Source organism: Mesoplodon bidens (genome assembly GCF_964165515.1).
Source record: "Mesoplodon bidens genome assembly, chromosome: 4".
Taxonomy (NCBI): Eukaryota; Metazoa; Chordata; class Mammalia; order Artiodactyla; family Ziphiidae; genus Mesoplodon; species Mesoplodon bidens.
In genome coordinates, this window is record NC_138160.1 from 43,139,488 (window position 1) to 43,151,669 (window position 12,182).

The 12,182-nt window shown below is 42.6% G+C and overlaps 1 pseudogene across 1 annotated transcript; it reads left to right on the top strand.

Annotated features, from left to right (window-relative positions):
• The first annotated feature begins 241 nt into the window (after positions 1-241).
• LOC308615677 (elongation factor 1-alpha 1-like) lies at positions 242-1,869 on the top strand (annotated as a pseudogene). The gene has a single exon. The product of its transcript is annotated as an elongation factor 1-alpha 1-like (transcript).
• The last annotated feature ends 10,313 nt before the right edge of the window (positions 1,870-12,182 follow it).

Consider the following 12,182-nt stretch of genomic DNA (forward strand, 5'->3'; position numbering starts at 1 on the left):
CACTGGCAAAAGGAAAGGGAACCCCAGGAATCCCAAATGTTTAAACTTTGTAGTGTTTCCCCAAGGGATTAAATCCTCACCCCTGTAGAGAAGACTTTTTTACTTTTCAGATATTAAACTCTGAAAAAACAAAAATAAAAGCATGACGCATTGCTGACCATGTCACAGATGGAAATCCTGAGCAGTCAAAATTATGGACAGCTTTTCCACAATGGGTTTGCCGCCAGGACACAGGTGTCGTGAAAACTACCGCTAAACCTAAGAAAAAATGGGAAAGGAGAAGACCCATATCAACATCGTTGTCATCAGACATGTAGATTCAGGGAAGTCCACCACTACTGGCCATCTGATCTACAAATGTGGTGGGATCGACAAGAGAACCATTGAAAAGTTCAAGAAGGAGGCTGCCGAGACGGGGAAGGGCTCCTTCAAGTATGCCTGGGTCTTGGACAAACTGAAAGCTGAACGCGAGTGTGGTATCACCATTGATATCTCCCTATGGAAATTCGAGACCAGCAAGTACTATGTGACCATCACTGATGTCCCAGGACACAGAGACTTCATCAAAAACATGATTACAGGCACATCCCAGGCTGACTGTGCTGTCCTGATTGTTGCTGCTGGTGTTGGTGAATTTGGAGCAGGTATTTCCAAGAATGGGCAGACCCGTGAGTATGCCCTTCTGGCCTACACTCTGGGTGTGAAACAACTAATTGCTGGAGTTAACAAAATGGATTCCACTGAGCCACCCTACAGCCAGAAGAGATACTAGGAAATTGTAAAGGAAGTCAGCACCTACATTAAGAAAGTTGGCTACAACCCCGACACAGTAGCATTTGTGCCAATTTCTGGCTGGAATGGTGGCAACATGCTGGAGCCAAGTGCTAACATGTCATGGTTCAAGGGATGGAAAGTCACCCGTAAAGATGGCAATGCCAGTGGAACCACACTGCTTGAAGCTCTGGATTGCATCCTGCCACCAACTCACCCAACTGACAAGCCCTTGTGTTTGCCCCTCCAGGACGTCTACAAAATTGGTGGTATTGGCACTGTCCCTGTGGGTCGAGTGGAGACTGGTGTTCTCAAACCTGGCATGGTGGTCACCTTTGCTCCAGTCAACGTGACAACTGAAGTGAAGTCTGTTGAAATGCACCATGAAGCTTTGAGTGAAGCCCTTCCTGGGGACAATGTGGGCTTCAATGTCAAGAACGTGTCTGTCAAAGATGTTCGTCATGGCAATGTGGCTGGTGACAGCAAAAATGACCCACCGATGGAAGCAGCTGGCTTCACAGCTCAGGTGATTATCTTGAACCATCCAGGCCAAAGCAGTGCTGGCTATGCACCTGTGCTGGACTGTCACACAGCTCACATTACCTGCACGTTTGCTGAGCTGAAGGAGAAGATTGATCGTCGTTCTGGGAAAAAGCTGGAAGATGGCCCCAAATTCTTGAAATCTGCTGATGCTGCCATTGTTGATATGGTTCCTGGCAAACCCATGTGTGTTGAGAGCTTCTCTGACTATCCTCCTCTGGGCCACTTTGCTGCTCGTGACATGAGGCAGACGGTTGCTCTGGGTGTCATCAAAGCAGTGGACAAGAAGGCAGCTGGAGCTGGCAAGGTCACCAAGTCTGCCCAGAAAGCTCAGAAGGCTAAATGAATATTATCCTCAATACCTGCCGCCGCAGTCTTCATCAGTGGTGGAAGAACGGTCTCAGAAATGTTTGTCTCAATTGGCCATTTAAGTTTAATAGCAAAAGACTGGTTAATGATAACAATGTATCGTAAAATCTTCAGAAGGAAAGGAGAATGTGTTGTGGACCATTTGTCTTGTGTGTGGCAGTTTTAAGTTATTAGTTTTTAAAATCAGTACTTTTTAATGGAAACAACTTGACCAAAAATCTGTCACAGAGTTTGAGACCCATTAAAAAAGTTTAATGAGAAGCCTGTGTTTTCTTTTGGTCAACACTGTAAGTTCCTATAGTACTTACTACTTAGGTAAGAGTTGCCCATAATCTGTTTCTGGTATTAAGTCTGCTGAAACAAAAGAATTTTATATTTCTGGGTTGGAGCTTCAGGTTTCTGACCCTTATGTAAGGAGAATTCACCTGTTTAAGTACATCATAGAAAAGCGTTGGTACAACACTTCACAGGTTAGGACAGATAAGCAAAGTAACTGTTATGTAAGCTGGTTTGTAAGAAGGTCAAATTCTATAATATGAAAGCTCATGTTGCATATAAAATTTTGTATGGTTACATAAGTATTGAGTAAATGAGTTACGTCAAATTTTAGTTTCCCACCTATGGGAAAGTGCATTCACATTTACAATATTCAAGTTATTAACCTAAAATGTGAAGCCTAAATAGTATTGAGCACTGCCCTGCTAGAGCTATTGTATCCAGATTCTAGGAAAAATAAAAGATGCTGGAAGCTAAAAAAAAAAAAAACATTATGGACAAAGATGGGTTCCAGTTAATGAGCTGACCTCAATACTGTGGCCACAGATTCTAAGATATAAGTATAATTAGAAAACAAGGTGAAAAAGATCCCCCAAAGCAATTAAAATGCCTACATTATTATTTAAGCAAGTGATTTCTGATGACAGATGGCACATTTAAAAAACTTTCTCATCTGACATGAACTTTATGTGTTAGGGCCCAGTGTACTGTGGACACTATCTGTGATCCTTTTCTGGGTGGAGGGGAAAAGAGGTTTTGTCCTTCCGTTTTTCCACCTCTGTTTTATAGAGAGCTCTATCAGTCTGAGAAGCAGACGTCACACTCAAATTAGGATGATTCAGAAAGGGTTTCTTTGCAGAAGTGTGGTCACAGAAGAAGCAGAAGAGATAGTACAGTGTCCCAGGGCTGCTACCAGCAGAGCTATTTCCATTCTAAGCCTGTGGCTTTGAGGGGAGGAGAGAGTCATGTAGGAGCAAACTGCCTTGCGAGAAGATGTAATCTTTGGTTGAGGGGCACAGTCAGCCTAAGGTGACCTTGCAGGAAGAGAGTTAGGGAATAAATATTGAAGGGTAGCAGAATATGCCTCTTTGGCATAAGGATTATTTTGAGCTGATTATTTTGAGAAACAGCAGGCACGGAAGTAGAAGTTACCCTTTTGTAAGGAACATTTGCATTTATAAAGGAACTCTCCATTGTAAGGGCATCTCCCTCTCTGTATTAGGAAGAGAAGGATGACCCAATCACAAGAGAACCTTATGGATGGAGAAGGTATCTGCTTAAATCTGTATAACAAACTATTTCCTGTTGACCTTGCTTTTCCAGATAACTTCCCAGAACTGGCCTCCTCCCACATCTTTCTTTCTTTTGTCTTTAGATGAAGATGGAATTTAAGCTGGAGTTCTAAGCCGCCTTGGAGAGTTACTCCTTTTTCACTGGGTATCTCCCACATATACCTGATGTATACAAGTCAATAAACTTCTATTTGTTTCTTCTGTTGTTAATCTTTTATTACAGGGGTCTCAGCCAAGAACTCAGAAGGTTAGAGAAAGTTAAAGCTTCAACATATGAACTTTGTGGTGGGGTGGGGGGCATAATTCAATCCATAACAGTTGGCAATATGCTTTATACCAACTTTAAAAATATATATATATATATATATATATTTATTTATTTGGCTATGCTGGGTCTTAGTCGTGGCAAGCCAGATCTTCGTTGCCACGTGGGAGATCTTTTTAGTTGGGGCATGCAGGATCTTAGTTGTGGCTTGCGAGATCTAGTTCCCTGACAAGGGATCGGGCCAGGGATTGAACCTGGACCCCCTGCATTGGGAGCTTGGAGTCTTAACCACTGGACCACCAGGGAAGTCCCCTATACCAACTTTAAATGGCTTCTATGAACATGTAGGTAATTGGAATAGCTCACAGAATATCCAGAACCTCTCATTTTGATTTGATTGCTCATCACATTATTCTTCCAAACACCTTTTTCTGGCATTGGATGTCCATCTCTGCCCCTCTGACCACAGGCCTTGAGACATGGAGACTCTGACCTGACCTGGGTCATTGATTTCCAGGTATCAGAACCAGTGAACTTCTTTTTTTTTTTTTTTTAAAGTAAACTCATTCCATACCAGTGAACTTCATTCTAATCCAGAGATTCATTCAGTCCTGTGAGTAACTTTCTACTCTTATAAGTAGTACATGTCAACAAGTTCCCTTTTTACTGAATTTAATTTGAGTTGGGTTTCTGCCGTTTGTGTCCCCAACTTCTGACTGGTCCTGACTAGGGTTATAGGGCATTTATTTGTGAGAATTTTGTTCTAGTTACTTAGGAGCAGGAGAAAATTAGAAATCTCCCTTTTTTTTCTTTTTTTTCTTTTTTTGGTCATGCCATGCAGCTTGCAGGATCTTAGTTCCCTGACCAGGGATTGAACCTGGTCCCCAGCAGTGAAAGCGCTGAGTCCTAACCACTGGACTGTCAGGGAATTCCCAGAAATGTCACTCTTAATCAAGATTTGAGGCTAGTTTTATGAAACAACAACCAGCCTATCTCTATCCCCAGCAGATGTGTCCACCCCTTGAAGGGATCGACAGAGGCAGGGAGGGACACAGGGCCCTTGTTTAGTGACCACTGCAGCCAGTCATGGTGCTTCTCAACACTGACCTTTAGAAAAATATCATGTACAACATCACTGTTCACATTCGACATTCACAGGATCTCTCAGGTATCAGAGAAGGATTAATCCTAGATCCCCCAGGCTTGCTTGTTTCCCCACTCTCTTTGTTCTTCATGAGATGGGTGGGTTGCAGCCAGGAGGCTCTGGAGACAGCAGTGGCTTCCTCTAATAAAATGCCTTGAATGTGTTACCTCAGAGGCTGCAGACAGCTACTGTGCTAAATTATTCACACTGACTTTTATTGGGTACCTTCCTCCCATTTCAATTACTTGGGATTTTTATAGAAAATTGGCTGTGGGAATTTGACCACTCCAACTGCCTGGTAATAATCTGGTCTGAATAGTAAACTCAGCAGATATTGATTCTGGGACAAGCCAGAGCATTCTCAAAAGGATTTGTGAGGAGCTGACCTCCACTGCAGAGAAAGCTAGGAATGTTTATACAAAATGAGGCTATTTATTTGTGAGAATTTTGTCTATTTACATACCAGCAGGAAAAATTAGAAATGTCACTCTTCATCAAGAATTGAGGTCGGTTTTCTAAAATAGCAACAAGCCTTTTCATAAATGCTTTGACCTTGTGGGACTATGAAAATGCTTTTAAACGTCTGTATTATAATATAAAGAAATTTTGATGTCCACACACAAGCCATACACATAACGGCTGAAAGCTTGGCTGGGTGCTTACTCTATGCCATGTACTGTGCTCTTTTTATGTTCATTAGCTCACATAATCCTGATAATAATACAATGGGATAATGGCTGTGTTATCCCCATTCTGCAAATTAGGAAACTGAGGCTCTGGGAGATTACCTGACAAGGTGAATTTACATAGCTTCCAAGTGGTGGTTTGATTTCAGAGCCTGGTTCTTCGTGACAAGCTAAAATACTTTAAAGTTAGGCCATGTTTGTAGCAGAGAAAAATAAGTATTGAATTCTTTAATCAGTTTGCTTATACTCCATAGTCAATGCTAATTGTTTCTTGAGTTTTCTGTCATTAAGATCAATACAAGAAATATAAGAAAATGGTTTTAGATACCCCCAAACACACTGTGTTATATTTCACACGTGGGCTCAGTCTTACTTAACTCATATCTACAGTGCTTACCACCTGGTGTGAGAACTTGGAGTGTCTAAGCTTGTATCTTAGGTTTGCAGACAAGTCTGGATGGCCAGTGGGGTGGCAGGACTCACCCTTTAGGGCAGAGAGAGTCCTCTATACAAACTTGGCTCAAGGGTGAGAAGCCGGCTTCAGGAGAAAGCTCAATTACAACTTTTGGGATTTGCTCATTTTCCAGATCCCCCAGAACATGTGCCAGAGTCCTAGGGAGATGAAGTAGTAAAACTAAAAGAGCCAGGGGCCTTTTTGCTCGTCTCTGTAGGAGCTTGAAAGCAGAAGGCACTGCTGTACTTCAGTGAGGGGACCGCTGGAGCATATGACACAGAGGCCAGCATGTCTCCAGAACGGAGCAGGTAGGATCTGTCCTATCTGACACGGAGGCAGCAGTCTTCAAAGCAGGAGAGAAGGAACCAGCAGGTTACATGCCGCAACTGCAAAAACTTGCAGGGATAACCAACAAGGACCTATAGCTCAGGGAACGATACTCAGTATTTTGTAATAACCTATAAGGGAAACGACTCTGAAAAGGAATCTATCTATCTATATCTATCTATCTATCATCTATCTATCTACCTACCTACCTATCTATTATCTCTCTATTTATCTACCTGAATCACTGTGCTGTACACCTGAAACTAACAGGATATTTTAAATCAACTCTACGTCAATAAAAATAAATAAATAAATAATTTTAAAAAGGAAAAAAAAAAAGAACTTGCAAGAGGGAATGGTGCTTTCTATTCATAATCAAATCATCTCCAGTCCTACATTCACTTAATACACCCAGGAACTTCCTCAGTTACTTGGGAGAATTCAAAGGGAGCTAGACTCCCCAAAACTGTGTGTGTAGGTCGGAGCTAGAGAAATACTGTCCTGCTGCCATTACTGAGATTATGATGGTCTTGGGAAATGCAGATCAGTGCAAATTAAGAAAATACACTTAAAAAAAAAAGTTTTTGAGTTTTTTCTTTTTTGAGAAAGACAAATAAGACTCTTTCTTACCTGGGTCTTGGATGGAAAGCTTGGCACTTCAAAGATCTCATCTGATACACCTTTCTTCTCCACGATTTTTAGCGTCTGGAACTTTCACTAAAGTTATGTCATAGGAACAGAGCAGAAATTTTTTTTTTTAACCTCATCTATGAGTAGGCAGATCTTTAAACGTATGCTCAGTTCATGGGACTTCCCTGGTGGTGCAGTGGTTAAGAATCCTCCTGCCAACGCAGGAGACACGGGTTTGATCCCTGGTCCGGGAAGATCCCACATGCGGCAGAGCAACTAAGCCCGTGCACCACAACTACTGAGCCTGCGCTCTAGAGCCCATGAGCCACAACTACTGAGCTCTCATGCCTAGAGCTCATGCTCCACAACAAGAGAACCACCGCAATGAGAAGCCTGCGCACTGCAAAGAAGAGTAGCCCCCACTTGCAACAACTAGAGAAAGCCCGCGTGCAGTAATGAAGACCCAACACAGCCAAAAAAAAAAAAAAAAAAAAAAAATTGTGCTCAGTTCATTACAAAGAAATGTGGTTAGTAAAAATCTCAATGTTAATGGAAGGATGACAGACATCCAGTAGCCCGTTGAGCAGCTATTAATCTGAAAACACACGTTGACTAAATCCATCAATGTTATGCTCAGCATTTTACTAGATCAGACTATCTAAAAATAAGTTAATCATGCAATATAGTATCAGTCAAATACCACACTCCAGGGCTTCCCTGGTGGCGCAGTGGTTGAGAGTCGGCCTGCCGATGCAGGGGACGCGGGTTCGTGCCCCGGTCCGGGAAGATCCCACGTGCCGCAGAGCGGCTAGGCCTGTGAGCCATGGCCGCTGAGCCTGCGTGTCCGGAGCCTGTGCTCCACAATGGGAGAGGCCACAGCAGTGAGAGGCCCGCGTCCCGCAAAAAAAAAACAAAAACAAAAACAACCCACACTCTGTAGAAGCTACATAAAATAATATACTTCGAATGGTCCTAATAGTACTCAACATTGAGTTCTCCCAGTATTCAAGTCACTTCTTAAGCTCTCTCCACTATGTGACTTTTCATCGTGGGCGATTTAGAGAGTCTTGGGCTCCAGTGGGTTATCATTACCCAGTCATTGTCTCCTTAGTACTTTATTTAACTTTCACTCTTACTGTGATCAAATGCTGGACAGGGGGTTTATTTTTTCCAATGTATTTACCATGAGCCAGGCATGGTAAACTAGGACATCGAAATGAGAAAAGAAGAATTCTGTTCTACATATCGTGTTTGCTGGAGAACGTGAAGCAATTCAGAGCCTTACAAGTAACTTATTTTCGTGCTTCCAGGACATTTTGGAAGAAAAATTTCAATCAAGACCTCAATGCCACTATTTCAAAATTGAACTACAAATGTATGATACTGTGGCAAACGATTCATCGATATGTCAGCTTCTTCTTAGGCTGTTCAGTTTCCTGTTTAATGGGAACAAAAACTGTCTTTGTCAACAGGGAGACTTCAGGGATTCTGTAATAATGGAAACTAAAAATCCAGAGCAGACAGGTCTAAAACAATAGAAAAATTCCACTTAAACATTTTCTCCAGCAGTTTCCATCTCCAGGGTTAATGGAGGAAAAAAAGCTGTCAACACTGGGCTCCCCCTACCGCCCCCAGGACATGTGGCTTTGCAAAGTCTCTTGTTAGCAAGGTCAGGACAGATTGATTCCTGATAGTCATGTGAAAGCCTACCAGTTTTCCCTCTAAGGCTAGGGTGTTAGAAGAGTGCTTTCTTTTTCTATTTTGAAGCTTATATGTTCAATCAACACAGTCTACATTGGATGTTATAATGAATATGTACTTTTTTTTTTTTTTTTTTTGCGGTACGCGGGCCTCTCACTGTTGTGGCCTCTCCCGTTGCGGAGCACAGGCTCTGGACGCGCAGGCTCAGCGGCCATGGCTCATGGGCCCAGTTGCTCCGTGGAATGTGGGATCTTCCCAGACCGGGGCACGAACCCGTGTCCCCTGCATCGGCAGGCGGAATCTCAACCACTGCGCCACCAGGGAAGCCCTATGAATATGTATTTTTGAGCACCAGAATTCCTTTGGAGCTATGTTTCACCCAATCTCAGGCCACGGTGTTTGGTGAAAAGGTCCCCATTGTGTATTCCTAGGGGTGTGTATGTGTGTATTAGTTATCTATTGCTATGTAACAAATAACCCAACTTAATGGCTTAGAACAAAAAACACTATCTCATAGCTTTTAAGGGTCAGGAATTTGAGTGTAGCTTTTTCTGACTCTCTTTGCCTCAAGATCTCTCTCAAGACAGTAAGATGTTAGTCAGTGTTAAAAACAGCTTAAGGCTCAACTGGGGGGAGATCTGCTTCTAAGCTCACCCACATGGTTGCTGGCAGGTGTTGAGTCCTTGATGACTCTTACAGCCATCAATTCCTTGCCACTTCAGCCTCATCATAGTGCAGTTCACAATATGCCAGGTTGAGTGAGCCAGAAGTCAGTCTTTTTGTAACAAGCTTGGAAGTGACATCACTTTTGCTGAATTCTATTCATTAGAAGTGAGTCCAGTGTACACTCAAGAAGGGGAGAATACATGACGTCAGGAAAACCAGGAGATAGGAACCAATGGAGGCCGTCTTAGAGGCTGTGTACCACAGTGTGTGCTTACAAGCCTGGGAAATCATGTGGAGTGTTCTATTTCTCTGGCCACAATGATTGGCTCATCGATGGATACCTGATCTAAGTCAGGCCAATGAGACTTAACCCTGGAATTTTGGCCAGAACACTTGGGAAAGAGACCTTCTCTCTCCACTGGCAGTTTCTAAGAGATCAGCCTGGCCCTTCAGTGGCTGTCTCTGTCACCATCTTGGGAAAGCATCTTGAAAATAAAGCCAACATGGAGAAAAATAAAACTAAAAAATGAAAGTGATATATTCTTGGTGTCATTGTTTGAATACCTTGATCCAGATGTATTTAAAGACAATTCTATCCCTGGATTTTCTGTTACATGACCCAATGAAAAGCTTCTCTTTTTTGCTTAAGCCACTTTGAACTCGGTTTCTGTCACTTGCTACTAAGACTACTGACAGACGGATATATTACGAAAAGACACTATAATTGTTTTTAGAAATTTCTACCTGGTAAAAAAGAATCAGCAAGATATTAGAGTTGGGCAGTGTTGATAGATCAAAGCACTTCTTATATTTGTAGTAAACTATTTGCTCAGTACCTTAAATTTATGGGACCTGGACCAATAAGAGAGTTTTAACTCACTTGTCCTAAGTCCTCGTCATCACAACAGCAAGTAGAGTAGCTCTCTGTTGCTCTTCAGATGCTCATCTGGCCCCTTGTGTCTGACTGAACTTGGGTTTGAGAGGTAGGGCTACTCTGAATGTGTTTCTCAACCAGGGGTGATTTGGCAATTCTAGAGACATTTTTGGTTGTCACAACTGAAGGGGCAGATGTGCTGCTCTCATTGAATGGGTAGAGGTCAGGAATGCTGCTAAACCTTCTACAGTGTACAGGACTGCTACCTCCCCCCCACCCCAACAAAGAATTATCTAGCCTGAAATCTCTGTAGTGCTGAGGTTGAGAAATCCTGCTCTAAACCATCTGTGGGTGACTTAGCAAATTACACTGAAAGATGGCGTTAGTTTGTTCCTGGTTAGATAATAATACAAGAGGGTTCAAGCTTGAAGATGTCAGAATGTATTGACTTGGAGGAGAGTCTGTCTTCATCCTGCCTCCCATGGTGGACCCTAAAGCTTAGAAAGTAATACAACAGAGAATGGGTTCTTAATGTTTTTTTCAAAACTGTTTAAAAATGGAGTCCTTAGGCATATATTTGCATGCTCTGTTCTGTTCTAACAGAAAGATTTCCATTTCAGGATGGTCTGAGATGCTGAGTAAGGAAAGAAAATTATGTAGGATTTCTGGTGGGATGTGGTTCCACATCATGCTTACAGACACAAATCTACGTCGAGATCCTGAATTTAAAGTTTAAGGGCTTTTTCTTCTAGGTGGAAAATGGGGCAATTAGTATTTTAATCTATGACATTAGGATTTGAAAGGAAAAACCGGGAATAAAAACATAACCCTACTCTTTGTACTAGTAAGAAATTTAGTTTTTGTATGATCAGATGGTATTTAGCTTCTCTGCTTCCATCCCTTCCCAGGGATGTGTTTTAAGCCCCATATAGGACTGCCATGAATAGAGACATGTTCTTTCATTTGTTTTTTCATTTATTCAGTAAATGCTTGCATATTCCCCAAAGTGCCTAGCACACAGTGGGTATTCAATACCCCTTACACCGTGCTTTGTTATAAGAGATTCTGCAATTGCCAATAATATGTTCTCCTACTCCCTCTTGCAGGCTGGGGACTGTAGGAGGGTTAAAGACAGTTCAAGGTTCCAAGGCTGCCTTGCACAGTGGTAGCCAGTTGTATCAAGCATCAGGGTACACATGAGGGGACCAGTGGGGCTAGAATCCAGCCCAAGCACTCCGTCCCAAGCTGTGTGCTTGACCCAGAGCTATGTTCACCAAAGACACTGACAATTAGCCAAGCCATGCTCCCTGTGGAGCTACATTCCTATAGCAGGAAAGCCCCTGACTTCAACAGAGGTTAGCAGACATCATGAGGTCTCCTACCTAAGCTGCCTTAAAGCTGTCTGATAGAAATTTTTCAACCTGCATGCAGATGTCCCTGAGCTCCTGGAGCCCAGGCCTTATTGCAGGTTTCCATTATCTACACCTGCAGTCTGGGTTCACAGGCAGTATAATTTTCATCTCAGCAGGGTCCTGTTAAATCCTACTACCCAACCATAAAAATATAACAGGGGCTTATTAGGCCTTGACATGTACTGAAATACAAAGTACGTGGACACTTTGCTAAGAGCATGCACCTATGTCTTCCACTTGAAGTTCATGTTGCCTTTGGTTTTACTGCAGGTTAATCATTTGGAAAATAGAGCTGAGAGGTTGTGTTTCCCCTCTTGCAGTTAATTATTACTTAAGATACCGGCAAGGTGAGTGAAAGGAAACTACCCTGAATCAAAAAGATGAGTTCTGAGAAGTCATCCTTAATGTCTCAGTTCTAGGAAAGGTACCTGAGGACATTACTGAGCCAACTATATTATGATTTTCCCCTCCTGGGATTTCCTTCTTAGTGAATGACACCACTAGTCACCCGTCTTCAAGCTGGAAATCTGGATGTCATCCTTGACTCCCATTCCTCTCTCTCCTCCAAGCTTGAAGAGTGACCAAATTCTGTCAACTCTACCTCTTTAACACCCTCTTTTACCATCTTTGCCTCCTCACCCTGAAGACCTCACTGCCTCAGTCCCGTGGTCACCATCTGTTGGCTGGTATATTACAGTGAAGTGTAGCCCTGCTTTCAATCCCTTCTCTAGGCAGCTGCCCCAAAGAATATGAAACCGTAAGTCTGATTATGCTG